The 25,330-nt window shown below is 44.8% G+C and overlaps 1 protein-coding gene across 2 annotated transcripts in view; it reads left to right on the top strand.

The window, feature by feature from the left end:
- LOC129700036 (centrosomal protein of 128 kDa-like) overlaps positions 1-25,330 on the top strand; it is a 396,302-nt gene that overhangs the window by 143,698 nt on the left and 227,274 nt on the right. The gene's annotated exons all lie outside the window — the stretch shown is intronic.

Genomic DNA, 25,330 nt, shown 5'->3' with positions numbered 1-25,330 from the left:
GTTATGGGCCTGTCCCACTTGGCGATTTTTTTGGTGACTGCCGGCATCATTGACTGACGTATCAGGTCACCGAAATAGTTGAGGCATGACGCGGCTTGATGACATATTGATGCGCGGTGTTTCCTCAAGTGTCGCAACATTTTTTTTGTCGCCGCTGGATTTTGAAATGTTCAAAATCTTTCGGCGACCCTGATGCGTCAGTCAATGATGCCGGCAGTTACAGAAAAAATCGCCAAGTGGGACAGGCCCTTTGGACAGGTGCATACTGTAGATACGACAGTTTTGGAGGGATATGAACCAAATGCAGGCAGGTGGTACTAGTGTAGCTGCGACATGTTAGCCGGTGAAATTATTTTTACTTGCAAACAGTCCAGTAGAGTATTGTCATACCTAAGGACATCCCTGATTACCAGTGTACAGAAATAGTCCACTGATCTCGCATGAAGAGGCACCATGTTTTGGCGCCATTCTCCACGTCCAGTCCGCGCTCCAGTTGCCACGAGCGGAGCCCGATCCAGGCGAGCCCCAGGCTGCTATGGGGCCTCCAACTGTCACTTTCCTTGGGTGTGTAGATTGACTTGGGCGTGCTGCTACATTGAGGCAGATGCAATAGCAACATTTTAGGGATATTTGGGATATTAGGGACATTTGGACAGGGAGATGGATAGGAACGTTGGAGAATCATACAGCATGGGAACAGGCTCTTCCTGTATTTGAAGGGCCCTTCCTGTATACCTGACTTGCTCATCCCAACCAAGATTCCCCACCTACGCCAGTCCCACCAGTTCACGTTTGGCTCTTTAGTGCCTGCCTTAACCACCTCCACTGGCTCCTCATTCCATATACTCTCCACCCTCATATCCCTCTGAAGACGGGTCCCCACCCAAATTGCCACCTGTTCATTTTCTCCAGGGATGCTGCCTCACCCGCTGAGTTACTCCAGTACTCTGTGTCTTTTTTGTTTGTAGACAGACATCTGCAGATCGTTGTGTCTCATCTGTGTGTGTGAATTACTCAATGTCTTGTAAAGGGTAATACCACTTCCATACAGTGGTCTCAAAAGCACTAAGTATAAAATCAACGTCCCACTTGGTTTCCAGTCTCCTCCAAAGTTACATCATTTGTGAATGAAAATCATTGTGTTCTCCCATCAAGCTGACCTTTCACTGTTTGGACCACAATTTGTTTGACATTTGTTCTTCATCTCCAGCATGGGCAATTGAACTCGGGTCAGAGCAGAGATATATGAAGTCTCTGATGTCTGTTGACCTTGTTTTATTGTCTTGGAATGGGGGGGGGGAAGCGCAGAAGACAAATAATGTGCTTTTTGTCTTCCATGTACTGTAAGCAAGGCATTCTATACTGTGAGGAAGGATTTCAATGGACTATTCACTTGAAAATCACCAGGAGAATTCCGAGTTAAAATGATGTCATGATATGATGGTCAAGGAGGCTTTCTGACTCATTCACCTTCATCAGTCAGTTTTGAGCTTAATGTCTGAAGAAAGGTCTCGATCTGAAAGGTCTCCTATTCTTTTTCTCCAGAGATGCTGCCAGACCCGCTGAATTACTCCAGCATTTTGTGTCTATCTTCAGTGTAAACCAGCATCTGTTGTTCCTTCCTACACACGTGTCTTTTGAGTATAGAAGTTGGGTGGTCATGTTACAGTTGTACAAGACATTAGTGAGGCTGTATTTAGAGTATGGTGTTCAGTTTTGGTCACCTGTTATGGGAAAGATGTCGTTCAGCTGGAATGGGTGCAGAGACGATTTACGAGGTTGAATAGGCTGGGACTCTTATAGAGTGGTGATCCTATAGAGGTGTACAAACACATGCGAGGAATAGATCTGGTAAATGCACAGTCTTTTACCAGTCAGGGAATCAAGAACCAGAGGACATAGGTTTAAGGTGAGGTGGGGGGAGGGGGGTGAAAGATTTAATAGGAACCGGAGGAGCAGCTTTTTTACACGAAGGGTGATAGCGATATGGAATGAACTGCTGGTGGAGGTAGTAGAGGTAGATACTTTCACAATGTTTAATAATCATTTTGACAAGTAAATGGATAGGATAGGATGGGCGGGATATGGGGCAAATGCAGGCAGACGGGACTGGCATAGATGTGGCATGTTGGTCAGTGTGGGCAAGTTGGGCCGAAGAGCCTGTTTCCACGCTGTAGGACTCTCAACAAGATACATCTACAATGCACATTGCGTGGCGAACTCTGCAAAGTTTGCAGGACATTGGTGCATTTCTAGTTAGTGCGTGAACACTGTGTAAGGTCTGCTCCTTTTTTTCTAATAGACTGCATTTCAAAATAGAATATTAAATATCCTCAGTAACTAAAGGATCACTGTGTTTATAATGCACGAGCTTCATTAAGCTTTGAGGAGTTACAGGCAACACAATAAAGAATGAGTAATTAGTATATTTCTTCATGAACCTTGAGGCTTGTTGTTTTATTGAAATTTACTGGCGATCTGTGGCATTAGTCAAGTAAATTTTCTTGTTCTCTTCCTCTAATGAAGCCTTGGTAAGGAGTGCTGTGCAATTATACAAAAACGTATTACAAAAATATTTCTTGCAGACTTGTTTCTAATTGCACTTCCTTTAAGTAATGTATTGGCGGGATATAAATTTTCCGTCCTGGAAAATCTTGTGTAAAGCTGGCTCATTAAAATAGTTTCGGCTTGGGTAATTTTCACGACATACTTTTGTAAGTTTATAGCGAGCTAGCTGCTGAGCAATCTTACTGTGGATAATTAATTAAAGGAAAGAGGCGAAGGTGGGGTTAGACACCACACTTAATCCACAAATGGGTGGTTTATATTTTTGGTGGGATTGAAGGGGACGGCAGCAGGGGGTAGAGTGGACAAACCCATCCAGATAGTCATGTAGCAAGGGACGACTGCAGAGAAGAATTGATGCCAGCTATTCACATTAGACAATCGACAGTAAGTGCAGGAGTAGGTCATTCGACCCTTCGAGTCAGCACCGTCATTCACTGTGATCATGGCTGATCATCCACAATCAGTACCCCGTTCCTGCCTTCTCCCCGTATCCCTTCACTTCTCTATCTTTAAAAGATCTATCTAACTCTCTCTTGAAAGCCTACAGAGAATTGACCTCCACTGCCTTCTGAGGCAGAGAATTCCACGGATTCACAACTCCCTGTGGGAAAACGTTTTTCCTCATCTCCGTTCTAGATTATTCTTAAACTGTGGCCCCTGGTTCTGGACTCTCCCAACATCGGGAACATGTTTCCTGCCTCCAGCTTCTCAATAATCAATAAGATTCCCTCTCATCCATCTAAATTCCAGAGTATACCAGTGCAGCTGCTCCATTCTCTCAGCATATGACAGTCCCGCCATCCCGGGAATTAACCTTGTGAACCTACACTGCACTCCTTCAATAGCAAGAATGTCCTTCCTCAAATTTGGAGAGCAAAACTATATACAATACTCCAGGTGTGGTCTCACTTTAGGGGCAGGTTAGGCAGGCTAGGACTTTATTCCTTGGAGCGCAGGAGGATGAGGGCTGATCTTACAGAGGTGTGCAAAAACCACAAAGGGAACAGATGTGGTGAACGAACGCATAGAATCCTTTACCCAGGGTAGGAGAATCAAGAACCGGAGCATACAGGTTAAGGTGAGCGGAGAAACAAACTGAGGGGCAACTTTTTGTGGCCAAACGTGGGGAAATTGGACCTGCTTGGACAGGGACATCTTGGAAGGCATGGACAAGTTGGGCCGAAAGGCCTGTTCCCCTGATAAATGTTCACGATTTGCGGCAAATGTACAAGATGTTGATGAGTCGAACTTAGATTATTGTGTTCCACACAGAGGGTGACGGGTATACGGAACATATTGCCAGAGGAGGTAGTTGAAGCAGGTATTGTATAACCACATTTAAAAGACATTTGGACAGGCACATGGGTGGGAAAGGTTTAGAGGGATAGGGGCCAAAAAAGAAAAAAGGAAGAGATGGAGACAGTGGGCTGAGGGAGAGCTGAGAAGGGGAGGAGAAAGTAGGGACTACCTGAAATTAGAGAAGTCAGTGTTCATACCGCTGGGATGCAAACTGAACAAGCGAAATATAAGGTGCTGCTCCCCCAATTTACGGTGGTCCTCACTCTGGCCATGGAGGAGGCCCAGGACAGAAAGGTCGGATTCGGAATGGGAGGGGGAATTGAAGTGCTGAGCCACCGGGAGATCAGTTTCGTTAGCGCGAACCGAGCGGAGGTGTTTGGCGAAGTGATCGCCAAGTCTTCGCTTGGTCTCACCGATGTAGAACAGCTGACACCTAGAGCAGCTAATGATTAGAACTGGTCGTTTCTAAGAAAGCACCATTGAGGGAGGGAAAAGAAGCGAAGGAGAGGAGAAAATGGGAGAGGGGGGGGGGGGGGGGGGGGGGGGGGGGGGGAGGGGGGGGGAGGGGGGGGGTGGGGGGGGGGGGGGGGGGGGGGGGAGAAAGGGAGAGAATATAAAACCTGTGTTTTCATGCTTGCTAAAATAAATGAATCCTGAAACAATTGTAATTTTGTTCGCTTTCACTGTGGAGGTGATGACATTTGAAGGCAGCACCAAACATTCTGCACAACGGCTCTTCATTATTGCTTTGTTGAGTGTTGAGTGTTTAGCAGAGCGTGTGGAGCTTGGTGTATTAACATTATATGTGTCTGACTATTTCTTTAATTTGAGGGATGGGTCAAAGTGGCTGACCAGATTGTGTTTTTTTATGTGATTCACTTGCAGCGAGGAATAGCTATCTGGCAGTGGATATGTGGCATGATTTTATGTGTCGTTTCACATCACATACCCAGTGCCATCAAATAAATGTTTCAAACACACCACGTAACCGGCATCCTGACATTACTGGCGGCCTCATTATTTTCATCATATATTTGCGTTCGGCCAGAACAGTTTCATTCTGGATCATCTATTTTTGGGTTGTGCCGACAGATCTTCTCGGAGATGCTGGCTGGAGTGTATCGTGTAATTAATACGCGATAGTGTCCACACTGGAGAAATAATGTCTGTGATATAATCACTGATGCTTACCAAGTGTTCGACGCTAGATTGCTGGAAAACAGCAGAATGGAAGCCAGGCAGCATTTGTTATTCTTGGAATAAAATTGAAAATGAGCAACTGGCTCCCATCCTTTTTTAATCCTCCCCAAATGACACCTGACTGTTTAAGTGGGAAAATGTTGCCCAGAAGTCCATCTAATTTTAAATTGGTACATTAGCTTACTAACTGGCAATACTTTCACCGTGTACGAAGAAACTGCAGATGCTGGTTTGCACCGGAATATGACACCAAATGCCAGAGTAACTCAGCGGGGCAGCCAGCATCTCTGGAGATGTTTCGGGTCAAGACCCGCCTTCAGACTGAGAGTCAGGGGAGAGGGGGACCTGAGATATGTAAGGGTAAGGTGTGAAAGCGACGGATTAAAGCAGTCAATGATCACGGAAATTTAGAATGGTTGTTAGCTGGGGAGCAGCAGCGGAGGCATACAATCAGTAAAATTAATCAGGAAGACATTGAAACTAGTCGGAGAACTAGGGTGAGGGGAGGGACGGTGAGAGGGGGAAAGCAAGGGTTACCTGAAGTTAGAGAAATCAACATTCATACCGCTGGGTTATAAGCTGCCCATGCAAAATATCAGGAATATTTCACTGCCCTTTATTAGTTTAGTTTAAGTTGGAGATACAGCGCGGAAACAGGCCCTTTGGCCCACCGAGTCTGCACCGACCAGCGATCCCTGCACATTAACTCCACTCTATATGCAATAGGGACTATTTACAATTATACATTTATACCAACCTAATTAACCTTCAAAACCTGTCGATCTTTGGAGTGTGGGAGGCAGCCAAAGATATCGGAGAAAACCCACTCAGGTCACGGGGAGAAGTACAACCTCCGTATAGACAAGCACCCGTAGTCGGGATCGAACCCGGGTCTCTGGCGTTATAAGGTAGCAACTCTACCACTGCGCCGCCGTGCCGCACTTATTCCAAGTTGCATATTTCTTCCATGTGGAGCACTTTCATATTTCACCACTAGGTTCATCTAATTAGTGTTCAGTTTTGTGCAGGGAGTTTACATCTGTATCAGGTGCTGGGCCTGAGTGAAGCCAGCATTCCTTCAGCAGTGAGAAGCCAGCATTCCTTCAGCAGTCCTGAGAAGGTTCCTGACCCGAAATGTCACCTATATCATTTCTCCAGAGATGCTGTCTGACCCGCTGAATTACTCTGGCTTTTTGTGTCTACCCTCCACAGATGCTGCCTGACCTTCTGAGTTAGCACTCTATGTTTTGCTCAAGATTCCAGAATCCTAAAACTGGTTAAAGTCTTCTGAATTGTTTAGCTTACAGTCTCATAGCAAATTTGCAGATGACACGAAGCTGGGTAGCAGTGTGAACTGTGAGGAAGATGCTATGAGAATGCAGGGTGACTTGGACAGGTTGGGTGAGTGAGCAGATGCATGGCAGATGCAGTTTAATGTGGATAAATGTGAGGTTATCCACTTTGGTAGGAAAAACAGGAAGGAAGATTATTATCTTAATGGTGTCAAGTTGGGAAGTCCAACGGGATCTGGGGTCCTTGTTTGTCAGTCAATGAAAGTAAGTATGCAGGTATAGCAGGCAGTGAAGAAAGCGAATGGCATGTTGGCCTTCATAACAAGAGGAGTTGAGTATAGGAACAAAGAGGTCCTCCTGCAGTTGTACAGGGCCCTAGTGAGACCACACCTGGAGTATTGTGTGCAGTTATGGTCCCCTAATTTGAGGAAGGACCTTCTTGCTATTGAGGGAGTGCAACGTAGGTTTACAAGGTTAATTCCTGAGATGGCGGGACTGTCATATGCTGAGAGAATGGAGCGGCTAGGCTTGTATACTCTAGAATTTAGAAGGATGAGAGGTTATCTTATTGAAACATGTAAGATTATTAAGAGTTTGGACAGGCTAGAGGCAGGAAACATGTTCCCGATGTTGGGGGATTCCAGAACCAGGGGCCACAGTTTAAGAATAAGAGGTAAGGCATTTAGAACGGAGATGAGGAAACACTTTTTCACACAGAGAGTGGTGAGTCCGTGGAATTCTCGGCCTCAGAGGGCGGTGGAGGCCGGTTCTTTGGATACTTTCAAGAGAGAGCTAGATAGGTCTCTTAAAGATAGCAGAGTCAAGGGATATGGGGAGAAGGCAGGAACGGGAACTGATTGTGGATGATCAGCCATGATCACAATGAATGGCGGTGATGGCTCGAAGGGCTGAATGGCCTACTGCTGCACCTATTGTCTATTGTCTATTTTAGTTTGAAGAGCTGGAACTCTAATTGTTGGAATATTAATGTCTTGAGCTTTTGCAACAACACTTTGATCTGTTCTACTCTATTAAACATTTTCCCTCTTTAGGGCAAAACAAAACTGAAAACTGTTTTGTTTTTTAACAGTAGTATAAAAACTAGAACGTTAAAATCGATGGTTGTAATTATACTTCTCACTCGATACTTATTACATACCTAGTATCTAGTGGATTGTAGGTAAATAGAGAGGGGGAAATTGAAAGCAGACCTTTCCTAATTCCAGTTGTGTGTATTTCAGAATGAGTTGAGATGTTGCAACCAGCACGTCGCATTTAATTTTGTCGGCATTGAAACATCTGATTATATTCTCAATTTGTTTGCTTGTGACACAGTAAACAGGCTATTCTGCCTGTCGAATCTATGCCACCTCCATCCCACTCACTTCGCTGCTGCCTATTCTCTCTCAACCATCCTTTTTTTTACAATCCCACTAATCATTTATATATGAGCGGCACGGTGGTACAGCGGTAGTGTTGCCGCCCTACGGCGCCAGAGACCCGGTTCGATCCTGACTACGGGTGCTGTCTGTACAGAGTTTGTACGCTCTGCCCGTGACCAAGTGGGTTTTCTCTGGGTGCTCCGGTTTCCTCCCACAGGGCCAAAGACATACAGGTCTGTTGATTCGTTGTTTTTTTTGGCAAAATTGTAAATTGTCCCTAGTTTGTGTAGGATAGTGTTAGTGTACTGGGATCACTAGTCGGCGTGGACTCGGTGGGCCGAAGGGCCTGTTTCCGCGCTGTATCTCTAAAGTCTAAATCTTTGGTTTCTCCATTATACTGTGCCTTACCAGTCTTGGGTTAGGCTTGGCAGTGCTTTGAGTCAGAAGGTTGTGGGTTCAAGTCCCAGTCAAGAGGCTTGAGTACTAAACTCAATGCTGGGCCACACTGGAAGAACGCTGCACTGTCAGAGGAACTGTGTCTCCAAACGCAGACCAAATGCTATTGTACAAAGGAGCTAATTAAGCATCCAAAAACTAATCATTGTTTTTGTAAAGACATCAGAGGTGTCTTTTAATTCCCTCTAATAATTGTTGTATGACACAGCAGTTTTCAGTTTTGGAATTGCATTAACAAAAAGATCCTCGCAATTCTTTTTAGTTTTCTCTGACCTCCTTCTGTGTGCTACGTAGCTGTCGACAAAACCTGTATTGGAGCTGCTAATTGCACAATTTAAATAATTTCGAACAAATATTTTTCATTAATATAATTTGCAGCTAATGTAAAAATGATAATCCAAACTTAACTAATTAATATTTTCAGAGATTTACAGCCATCTGGTAGAACTTGTTAATGGCCAATCATTAAGAAAACTATAAAGAGACCTACTGTTTGTTCCGTATTCATTCAACAAGAATTGACCAGCTTTGGCTCATATTTAAGGAAACAATTATCTCTTGAATGGTTTTGCAGATTGGAAAATTCTAAAACCACAAACTCATCACAGATAGAATTTTGGTTTAATTTATGCAATCTGGAATTCAGGTTAATTAGTTTAGTTTAGTTTAATTTAGTTTAGAGATACAGTGTGGAAACATGCCCTTCAGCCCACCGAGTCTGCGCCAACCAGCGATCCCAGCACATTTTTTAGGCAGAACGGTGGCGCAGTGGTAGAGTTGCTGCCTTACAGCTCCAGAGACCCGGGTTTGATCTTGGCTATGAATTCTTGTCAGTAGGGAGTTTGTACATTCTCCCCGTTACCTGTGTGGCTTTTTTCCGAGAACATCGGTTACCTCCCACACTGCAAAGATGTTCAGGCTTGTAGGTTAATTGGCTTAGTGTAAACGTAAAAATTGTCCCTTGTGTAGGATAGTGTTAATGTGTATGGATTGCTGGTTGGTGTGGACTTTGTGGGTCGAAGGGCCTGTTTCCGCTCTGTATCTCTAAACTAAACTATACACTAGGAAAATACATACTCGGGAAATTTACATTTATACCAAGCCAATTAACCTGCAAGCCTGTACGTCTTTGGAATGTGGGAGGAAACAGAAGAACGCGGGGAAAACCAAGAGAACGTACAAAATTAGTTTAGAGATACAAAGTGGAAACAGGCCATTCATAGACAGTCAGATCCTTGTTAGACACAAAAAGCTGAAGTAATTTAGCGGGTCAGGCAGCATCTCTGGAGAAAAGGAAAGTGACGTTTCGGGTCGAGGCTGAAGAGGGAACCGAGAGATATGAAAAGGTACTTAGAACAAAATAATGAAAGATGTGCAAAAAGGCAGATCAAAGCCAGCAGCAATGATCAAGGAAAGGTGGAGCCCACAATGGCCCATTGTTGGCTGTGGGGAAGGTGATAACGAGTAATACCAACAGTGAAAATCAGCAGGACGACAGTGAAACTAGTACGGTGACTAGGGTGGGGGAGGGACGGAGAGGGAGGGGATGCAAGGGTTACTTGATAGTAAAGTCAATGTTCATACCGCTGGGGTGTAAGCTGCCCAAGCGAAATATGAAGTGCTGTTCCTCCAATTTGCATTTAGCCTCACTCTGACAGTGGAGGAGGCCCAGGACAGAAAGGTCTGTATCCTTTTTCCCTGGGTGGAAATGTCAAAGACCGGAGAGCATAGGTTTAAGGTGAGAGGGGCAAAGTTTAAAAGAGATGTGTAGGGCAAGTTTTTTTTTACAATGCCTGGAATGTGTCGCCAGCGGTGGTGGTGAGACAGATACAATGCTACCATTTATGAGGCTTTTAGATAGGCACTTGGATATGCACGCCTTAATACATTTTCACATAGAAAGTTATGAGTCTGTGGAATTCTCTGCCTCAGAGGGCGGTGGAGGCCGATTCTCTGCATACTTTCAAGAGAGAGCTAGATAGGGCTCTTAAAGATAGCGGAGTCAGGGGATATGGGGAGCAGGCAGGAACGGGGTACTGATTGGGGATGATCACCCATGATCACATTGAATGGCGGTGTTGGCTCAAAGGGCCAAATGGCCGACTCCTGCACCTATTGTCTATTGTCTATTGAATAGAAGGATGTGGATCACGTGCAGCCTGATAAGATTAGCTTACCTTGGTATCTAGTTTGATGCGGCCATTGTGAGCCGAAGGACATGTCCCTGCTCTGTACTTTGCTACGCACTAACCCACGTCAGTGCCTTTCTCCAAAGTAGTAGGATTCAGAAAGAGCGAACTAAATATATTTATAGAGGATAAATAAGCAAGACACATTCAGAGCAGCAGGGACTAAGGTATGTTGACAGCAAGAAAGGCACTGATCTTTAAAACTGCCCTCTGACCCAGCGAGCAGTGAAGTAGGTTACTTTCCCATTAGGTTTATGGCACATCAGTGCTTGCTTGCGGCTTTCTTCCACTAGGTATCACGATGGATTCGGTTCTGAGCTGCAGCCTTAAATGTAATCTGCTTTCACAAACTGGCCCGATTGTTACAGTTCCATCTCCAAACGAGAACGTTAACGCCTTAATACATTTTCCTGGATTAATAAATACCTTAATACTCTAATATTTTTAAAGTCAAAAGCCATTTTTTTTTTTTTAGGAATCTCAAAATCAGGTAGCCCTTATGCACCTTCCCCAGTGACAGTCCGGCATTCCCAGATCGCTAAGCTCCTGCATTTGTTCGATTTTTCGATGAACACGTTGGTCTCGATAATCCATTGCTGGCTAATGTTGGTTATACTGAGACACAGTGTTGCCAAACTGGGTCAGGGAAGTCTGTAACAGAGATAAGAACTGGAAAATACCGGAGGCTCTGGAGACTATTTCCTTGTCTTTAGACTTTACTTAAGCTTTTAGAGAAACGGTGTGGAAACAGGCCCTTCGGCCCATCCGCCTCGAACAGCGTTCACCCCGCACACTAAAACTATTCTGTACCCAAGGGACAATTTTTATCGAAGACAAACAACCTGTATAATTAACCTACAAACATGCCTTTCGGCCCACCGAGTCCACGGTGACCAGCGATCCCCATACACTGGCACCATCGTACACGCTAGGGACATTTTCACATTTACAGAAGCTAATTAACCTACAAACATGAACATCGGTAGATTGTGGGAGCAAACTAGAGCACCTGGCGAAAACCCAGGTAGTCACGGGGAGAACGTACAAACTCCGTACAGACAGCACCCGTAGCCAGGTTCGAACCCGGGTCTCTGGTGCTGTGAGGCAGCAACTCTACTGCTGCGCCACCGGGCAACTCTGCAACATCATGGTTTTAGGCTTTATTCGCCAAAGATCAAAGAGGAACGTCAATATCTCCTGATTCAAAGTCCTTAGTGGAGTTGTTAAGTAAGCCGGCAAAGAGCAGAAGAACATTCATAATCTTGTTTCACTCCATTACAATGTCAAATACATTGGAACAATCCTGATTGGACATTATTGGCGATGGAGTGCTCATGGAATAGTGGGTGATTTACGTGAGCTTTCCTTAAGTAACACAGTCTGCCTTGACCACGTCGCGCTCTCTGTTTCCAATCATTTTAACTCGCTTTCCCATTCCCATAGTGACCTTTCTGTCCTGGGCCTCCTCCATTGTCAGAGTGAGTCCGCATTCAAATTGGAGGGACAGCACCTCATATTTTGCTTGGGCAGTTTAAACCCCAGCGGTATGAACGTTGATTTCTCCAATTTTCAAGTAACCCCTGCATTCCCTCTCCCTCGCCTCCCCCCCCCCCCCCCCCCCCCCCGTCGTCCTACTAGTTCCATTGTTCGCATCCCTGTCTCCCTTCGTTTTCACTTCCCGCAGCCTACAATGGGCCATTGTGGGCTCCACCCTTCCTTGGCCTGATCCTAACTCCAGTTCCCTCCCTTCTACTTTCAGTCTGAAGAAGGGTCCCGACCCGAAACGTCACCCATCCTTTTTCCCCAGAGATGCTGCATGACCCGCTGAGTTACTCCAGCACTTTGCGCCTATCTTTGGTATAAACCAGCATCTACTGTTCCTTTCTACACAGTTTACTTTGAGTAACCTACCGGACCTCTCTGCTGATTATATCATAAATAAAAATAATAACGTCATCCCTTCTATCAAGTCACACAAGCTAACTCGGCCTTATCCAAACTATCGTGACAATGCCATGAAATTTGCCCTTTTTTAAATGTGGTATTGAAAAAGAGGACTTTGTTATTACATAGTTTCAGAATTCTAACATTTCAGCCCAAGGGTTAGGTTGTTCATCCACTGTGCCATGAAACCATGCGTTTTGCCAGCCCTTTATCTGTAGTATTTTACATTCCCCCTCTCCAATATTTATCTAACTCCTTTTAACTGATGCTCCTGCTAATTGTGCCGAAGTATTCTGATTTTTAATAACCCAATGTGAAAAAAAAAAGATCTTTGTGATAATCTCTTTAAGTCTTCCTTTATAAGTGTAATCGCCCATGCTGGGTATATTGTAGATAAATAGAAGCTAAAAAAAATGTCCTATCACACATCCCTGGGCATATTTTGATAAATGAACAGTTCATTTATAGCTGCTCTTTATATCTGAACACTAGCTGTTTCTATAGTCATTCTTCTATATCCACTTTAACATCATCTACCTTAATTTTTATAATGTCTATTATGTAACTCCATTTCAAATCCAGCAGTTTCCACAAAAAAAAATTCAATTAAACCAGTCAAGCATGGCTTGCCTGACAAATCTGTGCTAGCTATCTCTACAAATCGAGCCACAGTTAAGCAATGATCGACTAGCCTTTAATTTTCTATTTTCTCCTATCAGTGTTACTTGAACAGGACTATGCCTCATGAGGCACACCGTCATTCTCAAGTGTTGCACAAAGAGTTTTGGAAGATTCAGATTGGTGTCCTACACTATTTATTGTCAAACACTTTCCAAACTTAACCCTTGTCAGCTGGGGCTGACAATTTTAGGATCAGGATAGACACAAAGTGCTGGAGTAATTCATGTTCATTAGTTATAGGAGCAGAATTAGGCCATTCGGCCCATCAAGTGTACTCCGCCATTTAATTACAGCTGTTCTATCCTTCAAACCCCATTCTTCTGCCTTCTCCCCATAACACCCATACTAATCAAGAGTCTGCCTTAAAAATATCCACTGACGGCCTACACAGGTCGTCCTTTTATTCTGAGGCTATGGCCTCTGATCCTAGACTCACCCACAAGTGGAAACATCCTCTCCACACCCACTCTATCCAGGCTTTTCACGATTAGGTCATTTTTAGTGAGGTCCCCCCTCATTCTAAACTCCAGTGAGTACAGGCCCAGTGCCGCCAAATGCTCATCATATGTTAACCCAATCATTCCTGGGATCATTCTTGTAAACCTCCTCCGGACCCGCACCAAGGCCAGCACATCCTTCCTCAGATATGGGGCCCAAAACTGCTCACAATACTCTAAATACGATCTGACCTGTGCCATATAAAGCCTCGGCATTACTTACCTATTTTTATATTATACTAGACCAAGGGGGACCCGTTGGGCCCCGTCCCCTCAACGCACGGTTGCGGGGGGGGGAGGCGGGCTGTGGCACTTACCACCCCCCACACACTTACCACCCCCCACACAGATGGGGGGGGGGGTAGGAAGAGGGAGGTGAAGGGGGGGCAGATGGAGGAGGTGGAGATGGGGCAGAGTGGAGGGGCAGATGGGAGGGGGGAGGAGAGAGAGAGAGAGGGGGAGTGGGGAGGGGAGAGAGAGTGGGGGAGAGAGGAGGGGAGAGAGGGAGGGGGAGAGGAGGGGGAGAATGGAGGGGGGAGGAGGAGGGGTAGAGAGGGAGGGGGTGGGTGTAAAGAGAGGTGGGGGATCCGGGCGGCGAGCGGGCTGCTGAGCCCACGGCGAGCGGGTGGAGGACACTTGAGGTAGCAATGTTACAAAATTTTGAGATTTAAAAAATCAAGTCTGCAATTTATCCCATCAGATAAAGCATAACAATAAGTTTAATTTGACACCAAATTCACTTTCATATCTCAAGTATTAAAAAAGTTATGACCATTTTCATACTCGGAAATTAGCATCTTGTTCCCTATTGATTTTCAATGGACATTACAAAAAAGCTGTGATCTTGGATAGTCAAACGCCCATTTCTTAAGGAAAGATTAACATTTTTAAATAGCCTAAGTGTCCAAAGATTATTCACAAATAATTCACAATATAACATGATTTTTATATCTAATTTACATTAATTTATAGGCCAAATGGAAGGAATTTAGTGTTCAATTGCTGTAAATAAATGCCCATTTAAATCGGCTTTCTAGTGGGTTCAAGTGGAACGCGCTGGTTTAGAACGTTGACATAGCGCTGGATTAGTGCCCTCAAATGCCGAGAAAAATACTGCGGGATATAAAAAGCCCAAAATGAACTATTCGTTATAGATAACTTGATATTCAGGGTTATATATATGCCCCATTTAATGTAAAAATAAGGTACATACCTTTAATTGTTTGCTTTATAAAACCCTGGGGCTGCGCGAGGTTGCGAAATCAGAGAGTAATTTTAAAACTATTATAACTATATTATCGAGGCCTATAAAACTAATAATACCTTTTGCGACCGGGTCTTGCAGCGATTTTTCGTTAATGATTTACTAGGCTGAACATGTGCGATTAGTACAGCCTAGTAAAAATCGCGTTTTAAACCCGCCCCCTCCAAACAGCGCCAAAATCGCCGACATGGCTGAGGGAAGATTCCCAATGACGATTCAGGTAGGTTTTGTAACATACCTACTTGAGGGAAGCCGTGGGCAGGCGCGATCTGAGGATGGTCAAAAGCAGCGGCTTCAATCCTGAGCCCTGGGTGGGGGCTGCTGGGCTGCGGGTGGGGCGGGGCTGGGTGCTACGTCCGGCCGCACTCGGGTGTTCCTTGGCATCTCTCGGGTTCTCTCGGGAAACCCGAGCCGAAGCGCGAGCGTACTGTGTTTTTTCAGCGGCTTCAATCCATAGCCCTGGGGGAGGAGGGCTGCTGGGCTGTGGGCGGGGCGTGGCGCTGCGCTGCGAACAGCTGGCCGAGTGCTTGTCGACTGTGAGTCGGGAGACGACAAAATTACCGTGAGTCGGGGGGGGGGAGGGGATTTTAAAAATATGCCCGTTTTGTGAAGAATTGCATGATATAACTCGAGAAATAATTAATAAAATTTTCAGATGAGGGGATTTTTGACATCATGAGGTAAATCTCTACCAGAATATGTAAAAATATCACCGTTAGCGCATCGGGTTTTCGAGGAGATGTGAATCAAAGAAAAAGAGAATCAAACACACAAGACACAAACAAGTACACAAATATCCAAGATCAGACTTTTAGTAATATGGATAGATATCCTCTCGAAATAAACACTGACATTGCATTCGCCTTCCTTAAGGCCCTGTCCCACTTAGGCTATTTTTTAGATGACTACAGGTGACTAGGCTGTTGCCACATGGGGCGCCGGGGTGTCGCCTCTATGGTCGTGAGTAGTTTCCTCAGTCACCCAAAGAGTCGTAGCTTCTTTCTGGTCAACGCTGGATTTTCATCATGTTGAAAAAAATTTCAGAGACAGTCGGTGAGTGTGGGTTTGACGCCAATGAGCGTAGCTTGATTTCTCCTGACGTAGGTGCTGTCCTAGTTGTCGCCAAGTTACCGTAGATTGTCGCCGGGTGACGTAGGTTGTCGCCGGTGCTGACTTTGGGGTTTTTTTTGTTGTTAAAGAAATGATTCTATTTCAAATTTTATGTCGAAGGGGGGTCCAGTGGCCGGTTTTTCAGCGACCTGCTATGTCTATGACAGTCACCAGCAGTCGCCTAAAATAGCTAACAGGCCCTTCGCAACCGATTCGACGTGCAAATTAACTTTTTGGGAATCCTGCACAAGCACTCCCAGGTCTCTTTGCACCTCCAATTTCTGAATTCTCTCCCCATCTAGAAAATAGTCTACACCTTTATTCCCACTATCAAAATACATGACTCTACACTTTGCTATGCCGACACTATCAGGCACTTTGCCCACTCTCCCAACCTGCCCAAGTCCTTCTGCAGAGTCAGCGGGTCTGACAGCATCCCTGGAGAAATAGGCCGGGTGGAGCTTTGGATTGGAACCCTTCTCTAGACTTCAGACTAGTCTGAAGAAGGGTTCCAATCCAAAACGTCACCCAACCTTTTCTCCAGCGATGCCGCCTGACTTGCTGAATTACTCCAGCACTTTGTGTCTAACTTCAATACAAACCAGCATTTGCAGTTCCTTCCGACATAATTTTAGATGCAGCATTTTTTGTTTGTAACGTACTAATGATAAATACAACAATAAATACACTAATGAGTGCAAAGTAGCAGAATGGTGTAAGATGATAGTGCAATCCGAAGTGCAAGAATGAAATAACCAAATGAGGGAGAGTTAAATGCAGTGTGTGGCAGCACCTCTGGGAAAGGGGATGTGACAGATTCAGGAGTCTGATAGCAGTGGGGAGGAACTGTTCTTAAGTGTAGACATCTATGCTTTCAAGCTTCTGTATCTTCTCTCAGAAGGTAGAAGAGAGAAAAGGGAATGGCCAGGGTGACAGACATCCTTGATGATGCTTCCTGCCAACTTTCTGCCTCATCCTTGGTGACCCTCGGACTATCCTTGATCAGACTTTGCTGGCTTTACCATGCAATAAATGTTATTCCCTTATCGTGTATCTACACAATGTAGACGGCTCGATTGTAATCATTTATTGTCTTTCTGCTGACTGGATAGCACGCAACAAAAGCTTTTCACTGTACCTCGGTACGCGTGACAATAAACTAAACTGACCTGCCTTTCTGAAGCACCGTGAAGATGGACCGGATGGAAGGACGTGACGAGCCTGTGATGGTACTGGGCTGTGTCCACCACTCTCTGCAGGGTCAGTCGGTCATGAGCAGAGCAGTCGCCGGACAGGACTGAGGTGCACCCCATCAGAAAACCTTCCACAGCTCATCTGTAGAAGTTTGAGAGCATCCTCGTGGGATCTTCTAATTCACCAAATAAATGAATATCTACAGATGCCACTATCCTATCCAGATGCATGGTAGACAAAAATGCTGGAGAAACTCAGCGGGTGAGGCAACATCTATGGAGTGAAGGAAATAGGCGACGTTTCGGGTCGAGACCCTTCTGAAGGCTATACCTCAGAGCATAAGAAAATACAGAGAGTTGTGAATGCAGCCCATTCCATCAATTCCATCTACACTCCACGCTGTTTAATGGGTGGTGCGAAGCTTCCTGAGAGTTGTTGGTTCTGCACCATGCACCACACTGGAATCAGAAGCAGAATCATGTTCCGAGTCATGGTTGCAAATCTAAGGTGAGAGATTGAATTGGACGACAATTATCTTCAGGCCAGTCTTGATATTCCGTCAGTTTTGAAGCTCACCAGCTCACATTTCACAGTTTGTGCTGGCTTCTCATTCTTCACCAAGTGAGAATTACAGCCGTCCTGGATACGAGTCTCCAGTTGTTGTCCCACCAGTAAAGACACTGGCCTCCGGGCTTTTAAGAATCGAGAATCGAGAGTCAAGTGTTTATTGTCATATGTCCAGAAAAGTAACAATGACATTCTTAATGCAGCAGCACAACAGATACATAAACATAGTATATATGTGTATATGTGTGTACGTATAGTCAAGAGTCAAGTCAAGAGAGTTTATTGTCATGTGTCCCAGGTAGGACAAGGAAATTCTTGCTTGCTGCAGCACAACCGAATATGTAAATATAATGCAGAACAGGAGATAAAAGTTCAGTGTGTCTACATACCATTGATCATATATGTACACAATAAATAAACAGATAAAGTGCGATAGACTGTTTTTGTTCAGAGCTTGTTTGATGTTGTGTTTAATAGCCTGATGGCTGTGGGGAAGAACCTGGATGTTCCAGATTTCAAGCTCCTGTACCTTCTTCCCGATGGCAACGGAGAGATGAGTGTGTGGCCAGGATGGTGTGGGTCTTTGATGCTGCTGGCTGCCTTTTTGAGGCAGCGACTGCAATAGATCCCGTCGATGATGGGGAGTTCAGAGCCGATGATGTACTGGGCATATAATATATATGTGTGTGCGCATAATATAAACTTACACATACACTCACATGCACATATATATACTGTACACTTATACACACACACACGTATATATGTGTGCATGTATATATATACACACACACACACACACACATACATATATATAGACATGTACGGATGTGTACATGTATATACATATATATACAGTGGCTTGCAAAAGTATTCATACCCCTTGAAATTTTCCACATTTTGTCACATTACAACCACAAACGTAAATGTATTTTATTGGGATTTTATGTGATAGACCAACACAAAGTGGTGCATAATTGTGAAGTGGAAGGAAAATGATACATGGTTTACAATTTTTTTTACAAATAAAAACCTGAAAAGTGTGGCGTGCAAAAGTATTCAGCCCCCTTTACTCTGATACCCCTAAAAAAAATCCAGTGCAACCAATTACCTTTAGAAGTCACCTAATTAGTAAATAGAGTCCACTTGTGTGTAATCTTATCTCAGTATAAATACAGCTGTTCTGTGAAGGCCTCAGAGGTTTGTTAGAGAACATTAGTGAACAAACAGCATCATGAGGCCCAAGGAACACACCAGACAGGTCAGGGATAAAGTTGTGGAGAAGTTTAAAGCAGGGTTAGGTTATAAAAAAATATCCCAAGCTTTGAACATCTCACGGAGCACTGTTCAATCCATCATCCGAAAATGGAAAGAGTATGGCACAACTGCAAACCTACCAAGACATGGCCGTCCACCTAAACTGACAGGCCAGGCAAGGAGAGCATTGATCAGAGAAGCAGCCAAGAGGCCCATGGTAACTCTGGAGGAGCTGCAGAGATCCACAGCTCAGATGGGAGAATCTGTCCACAGGACAACTATTAGTCGTGCACTCCACAAATCGGGCCTTTATGGAAGAGTGGCAAGAAGAAAGCCATTGTTGAAAAAAAGCCATAAGAAGTCCCGTTTGCAGTTTGCCACAAGCCATGTGGGGGACACAGCAAACATGTGGAGGAAGGTGCTCTGGTCAGATGAGACCAAAATTGAAATTTTTGGCCTAAATGCAAAACGCTATGTGTGGCGGAAAACTAACACTGCACATCACCCTGAACACACCATCCCCACTGTGAAACATGGTGGTGGCAGCATCATGCTGTGGGGATGCTTTTCTTCAGCAGGGACAGGGAAGCTGGTCAGAGTTGATGGGAAGATGGATGGAGCCAAATACAGGGCAATCTTGGAAGAAAACCTGTTCGAGTCTGCAAAAGTGACTGGGGCGGAGGTTCACCTTCCAACAGGACAATGATCCTAAACATACAGCCAGAATGGTTGTATGGAATGGTTTAGATGAAAGCATATTCATGTGTTAGAATGGCCCAGTCAAAGTCCAGACCTAAATCCAATTGAGAATCTCTGACAAGACGTGAAAATTGCTGTTCACAGACGCTCTCCATCCAATCTGACTGAGGTTGAGCTATTTTGCAAAGAAGAATGGGCAACATTTTCGGTCTCTAGATGTGCAAAGCTGGTAGAGACATACGCCAAAAGACTTGCAGCTGTAATTGCAGCGAAAGGTGGTTCTACAAAGTATTGACTCCGGGGGGCTGAATACTTTTGCACGCCACACTTTTCAGTTTTTGATTTGTAAAAAAATTTGAAAACCATGTATCATTTTCCTTCCACTTCACAATTATGCACCACTTTGTGTTGGTCTATCACATAAAATCCCAATAAAATACATTTACGTTTGTGGTTGTAACGAGACAAAATGTGGAAAAGTTCAAGGGGTATGAATACTTTTGCAAGCCACTGAATATATACGCACACACACGCACACATATATACATACATATATACATGTACATATATGTACATATACACACACAGACAATAGCGTAAAGACAAAAACTATGCCCCCAAGTCTATATAGTTCAGAACTTATTTTGAGGTTGTAGGGTTTAATAGCCTGATAGCTTAAGGCGGAAGAAGCTGCTCCTGAACCTGGATGTTAGTTTACAGGCTCCTTTACCTTCTTCCCAATGGCAGGAGCGAAATGAGAGGGTGGCCAGGGTGCTGTGGGAGGAAGCCGGAGCAACCGGAGAAAATCCACAGACCCATAGTCAGGATGGAGCCCGGGTCTTTGGCACTGTGGGGCAGCAACTCTACCGCTGCGCCACCGTGCCGCCCTGTTCTGTTTATTATCTGTTACCTGTGCATGGTGTATTTACAGGCCTTTTATGCTGCTGTGAGTGTGAATTTCATCGTTCTGTTGTCGGTACATTTGACATTTCAACATCTTGACCCTTGACTCGAGTGAAGCTGATCTGTTTTAACACCACCTTTCCATCACCTATATCCCGTCTGATATCTCTGCTCCCCCCTCTTGCACTCTTGACAGCTTCATCCTTCCTTCTCGCAGACAGATGCAAAGTACTCACTTGAGAAGAATCGGTGAGTAGGGTACAAAGCAGCAATTTGAAAATCTGCGAGCACAATGGTCTGGAGCGCTGGCAGAACATTGTGTAAATTGAAATAATTGGCTGCAATTTCTGCTTGGCGAGGCTGTGCGGAGAATTAATCAAATGCACGGGAAGTCTGAAATTGGACATGGTCGGGCACTCCAAAGCAGCACACATTTCTGTAGATGTTCGTATAATGTTTGAAGTAAACATTGAGGGAAGCAAACAGCGGCATTATAGGACGACGCGCGCACTTGCGATAACGGGAATTCACGCAGTAGGAGAGGAGATGGAAATCAATGACAAAGTGATAACAGTCATCACTGGCGGCTTAAGCCGAGCTATTTCACATTGATAGATGAAAGATCAGGTTCGCGAGCCTGAAGGGTTGTGGGCATTGAGAATATAATTGTCATATGAAGCCAGATCAGCACCAGAGGATGCACATGAATGCTAATCAGTCAAGAGTGAAAAGTTAATCGATAGTTTCAAAAAAAAAAAACTATCGATTAGAAACACAGCTCCTCTCCTCTCCTCACATTAGATCTCCTCTCAGTCTGATTCATACCACCTTCCCTCACCATCTTAAGCTACCTTTCCTTCCACTCCTTCTCCCCTTCTTCTTTCGTGTCCATCTTCCATGTTTCAAATGTTGACATCGCTGTCATCGTCTGTCCTGAAAAGGACGCATGCATCCGGCGACAATCGGTGGGAGCCGTCACTTGTTGCAATAGCTGATGGTGGTGGCAGAATTAGCTCAGGATACTTCCAGTTTCCAGCCCCGCGATGTGGACGCTTCTGTTATGGGGCCTCCTACTCCCCTACCTAACCACAACACAAAACACACATTCTCGTCTCCCCACTCCAGTTTCCTCTCTCCCCTCCCACTCTCTCTCCACATGTTTGCCCTTTTTCCTCTTCTTGCTCTTTCCTCTTGCCACCCACTCTATTCTTCTCCCTGCCCACCTTCATAGGTTCTGGGAACAGAATGAGGCCACTCGGCCCATCAAGTCTACTCCGCCATTCAATCGCGGCAGATCTATCTTTCCCCCTCAAGCCCATTCTCCTGCCTTCTCCCCATAATCCCCTGACACCCGTAACTAATCGAGGATAATCAAAGTCCTTTTAACCCCTCCTTTCTCCTGATACATACTGCTGACATAGACACGGCAACAGAAACATAGAGCTGTACAGCATGGAACCAGGCCCTTCGGCCCACTTGTTCGCGCTAACCGAGTTGTCACACTGGCTCAGTCCAATTTACCTACATGTGATCATAGCTCTCAAAACTCTCCAGACCTAGGTATATAATTCCCAGAAGGTGTCAACTCCAGTAGAAGGTTGTGAAGGTGTATGGTCTGCTTTGAGTCTTGGAGTTGGGATATCATGTTGCACTTGTATAAATCATTGGTCAGTTGCTCTTGAGGTTTTGTGTGAAGTTCTGATCTCGAACTACATCATCATCATCATCAGACATGATCAGTCTGAAGAAGGGTCTCGACCCGAAACGTCACCTATTCCTTCGCTCCATAGATGCTGTCTCCCCCGCTGAGTTTCTCCAGCATTTTTTTCTACCTTCGATTTTTCCAGCATTTGCAGTTCCTTCTTAAACACTCATCATCATCAGCGGTCACTCAAAACGAGTATGACTGTCCTCACCTGAGGATGCCTGTGTGTGACTTTGTTTAACGTGGGGAGACTGATGCACAGACAGCCACCACACGGTCCTTGACAGATCTGGGTCAGGATCCAGTGGCATGGAGTCCAAGACGACCGGAGACCCTTTTCTGCTGCAGCCTTCATCCGCCTTCCCAGCCGTTGTGACGCTCCACTAAAGTCAGCCATCGTCCTCCGCCTGTTCCACCGTTGAGGTCTTGGTTGGATTGCTCTTTGTCAGAGACCTCCCCCTCGACCTTACCGCCATGGGTGGCCCTACCAGGAGCATGGCTCCAGACGGCATCGCTCTCAGGATCTCAGGTCCACACAAGCTTCTCCACCACGACAAGGTGACAATCCACGGAACTACAGGAAGGACCTGATTAAACGAGAAAAGGTGCAGAACCATTCACATAAACGTTGCCTGGACTGGAGGGTTTGAGTTACAAGGAAAGATTGGAAAGGCTGGGACTGTTTCCCTGTAGTAAAGGAGTGGTGACCTTTATAAAATTATGTCGGGCATAGATAATTTTTTTCTAGTGCAGGCGAGTCTAAAACTAGAGCACGCAGGCTTAAGGTGAGAGGGTAAAGATGGAAATAGGATCAGAATGTTTTAGAGGGATATGGATCAAACACAGCCAAATGGGATTTGTGTAAAATGGACATCTTGGTCAGCATGAACGAATAGGTCTGAAAGGGTCAGAACCATGTTGTATAACACCGTGGCGCAGCAAAAGAGTTGCCTTGCAAAGCCATAGACCCGGTTAGATCCCGACTACAGGTGCTGTCCGTGCCGAGTTTGCACATTCTCCCCGTGACCTGTGTGGGTTTTCTCCGGGTGCTCTGGTTTCCTCCCACACTGCAAAGGCATCCAGGTTTGTAGGTTAATTGGCTTTGATGAAATTGTAAATTGTCCCCGGTGTGTAGGATATTGCTAGAGAGCGGGGATCACAGTGTTGGAACGGACTCAGTGGGCTGAAGGGCCTGCTTCCATGCTGTATCTCCAATCTAAACAGTCCATCATCGGCTCTGACCTCCACACCATCGACGGGATCCATCGCAGTCACTGCCTCAAAAAGGCAGCCAGCACCATCAAAGACCCACACCATCATGGCCACACACTCATCTCTCCGTTACCATCGGGAAGAAGGTACAGGAGCTTGAAATCTGGAATTAAACACGACATCATATAAGTGCTGAACAATAACAGTCTATTGCACTTTATCTGTTTATTTATTGTGTCTATATATGGTCTATAGTATATAGACACACTGAACTTTTATCTCGTGTTCTGTATTATATTTACACATTCTGTTGTGCTGCAGCAAACAAGAATTTCATTGTCCTATCTGGGACACATGACAATAAAACTCTCTTGTTTTGACTCTTGACCCTTGAATCTATAATTCTTCATTGGATGTTTAATACTGTAGTAAGATGAAACGAGAACTTACCAGTTCGAAGTTTGATCATTATTTTATGAGGAGTAACGTTGAGGGATTACGTGAAGAACCCGCCAGGGCGCATGCGTGTCATTCTTCAAAGCAGCGGTGTGAAATCACAGATAACAGTAAATGACTGAACATAGTAAGATTAGAGAAGAGGATACCAGTTGAACTTTATGATCAAGGGTGGGAGCGGAGGGCACGTAATCCCTCAACGTTACTCCTCATAAAATAATGATCAAACTTCGAACTGGTAAGTTCTCGTTTAATCTTACTATTTTACTTCGGAGTCACGTGAGTGACTACGTGAAGATTTCAAAGCTCTGTGATTTCATGCTGTGGAAACGAGTCCATGCATCACATCTGACTTAATTGACTAAGGGAGGAATTGTGTTAACATGTTTAAACTTGAATCTGATATTGAAAATCCATGATAAATTTATTAACAACAAATTATAGCCCCTATTTTAAGGGGTGAAAATCATATTACAGAACTTAAAATTGATTCTGCAAAAGTTGCAGGTTTAACCACTGGTTTATGGTAGAATTGTTGGAACATTTTTTCCCTTGACCATCCTGCTGTCTCCAGGATTTGGTCCATCGGTACGTCCAAATAGCTGCCGATGTAGCTGCTCAGCCCTGGTGGAAGCATTTGCATCCACCCCAGCTGTGGAGCGAGCCATCTGGAAATAGTTTGAAACCGCACACGTTCTTGCGGGGAAATGAGTAGTTCCTTCTCAATGCCTCCTGATTTTTGGTGTTCTCCATATATAACAATAAATGCTTATTATAGAGACGATCATGCTAGGGTAGGCCCTAAATCTATTTTGAGGCCTGATGATCCCGGTCCTGTTTGACTAATTTGTGAATATGAAAAGTTATATTTCTTGTTGAAGAAGTCATATTGTCCAGCCTTATCTTATGCAGTTCCCCTTGTTGTGACCAAAGCCATCAGCTGACTGTTTTATGCGTCAGCTTTTGCAGGGATTTGGTCCCATCGGGAGACCAGTCCTTAGCAACTCCAATACTCACATGCCGTATGTGAGCTGTACCTGGTTCTTGGGGGATTGAATTAAAAATTTGATAAGTTGGTTACCAGGGGGTGAGTCCCAACAAATGTCTTATTATATAGAGAAAGGGCACTTCTGGCGCATCTATAGGGTAGAGCCCCTAAATTCTATTTTGAGGCCTGATGATCCCGGTCTGTTTGTATAGAAATATAGGTGCAGGAGTAGGCCATTCGGCCCTCGAGCCTTTGACTAATTCCCTGAAATATGAAAAGTTATATTTTTCTGTGGAAGAAGTTCAGAGATGCACCACTCTCTGTGTGAAAAAAGTTCCTTAACTTATGTAAAGGACTGTCCCCTTTGTGCTGTGACCAAAGCCATCAGCATGGGACTGTTTTCCTGCATCAGCTTGTCCAACCCCTTAGGATTTTGCTGTTTCTGGAGACCCCAGTCAATCTCTAAA

This window comes from Leucoraja erinacea, chromosome 9 (genome assembly GCF_028641065.1).
Source record: "Leucoraja erinacea ecotype New England chromosome 9, Leri_hhj_1, whole genome shotgun sequence".
NCBI lineage: Eukaryota > Metazoa > Chordata > Chondrichthyes > Rajiformes > Rajidae > Leucoraja > Leucoraja erinaceus.
Note: the sequence above shows the minus strand (reverse complement) of the source record. Positions and strands in the feature narration are given on the sequence as shown.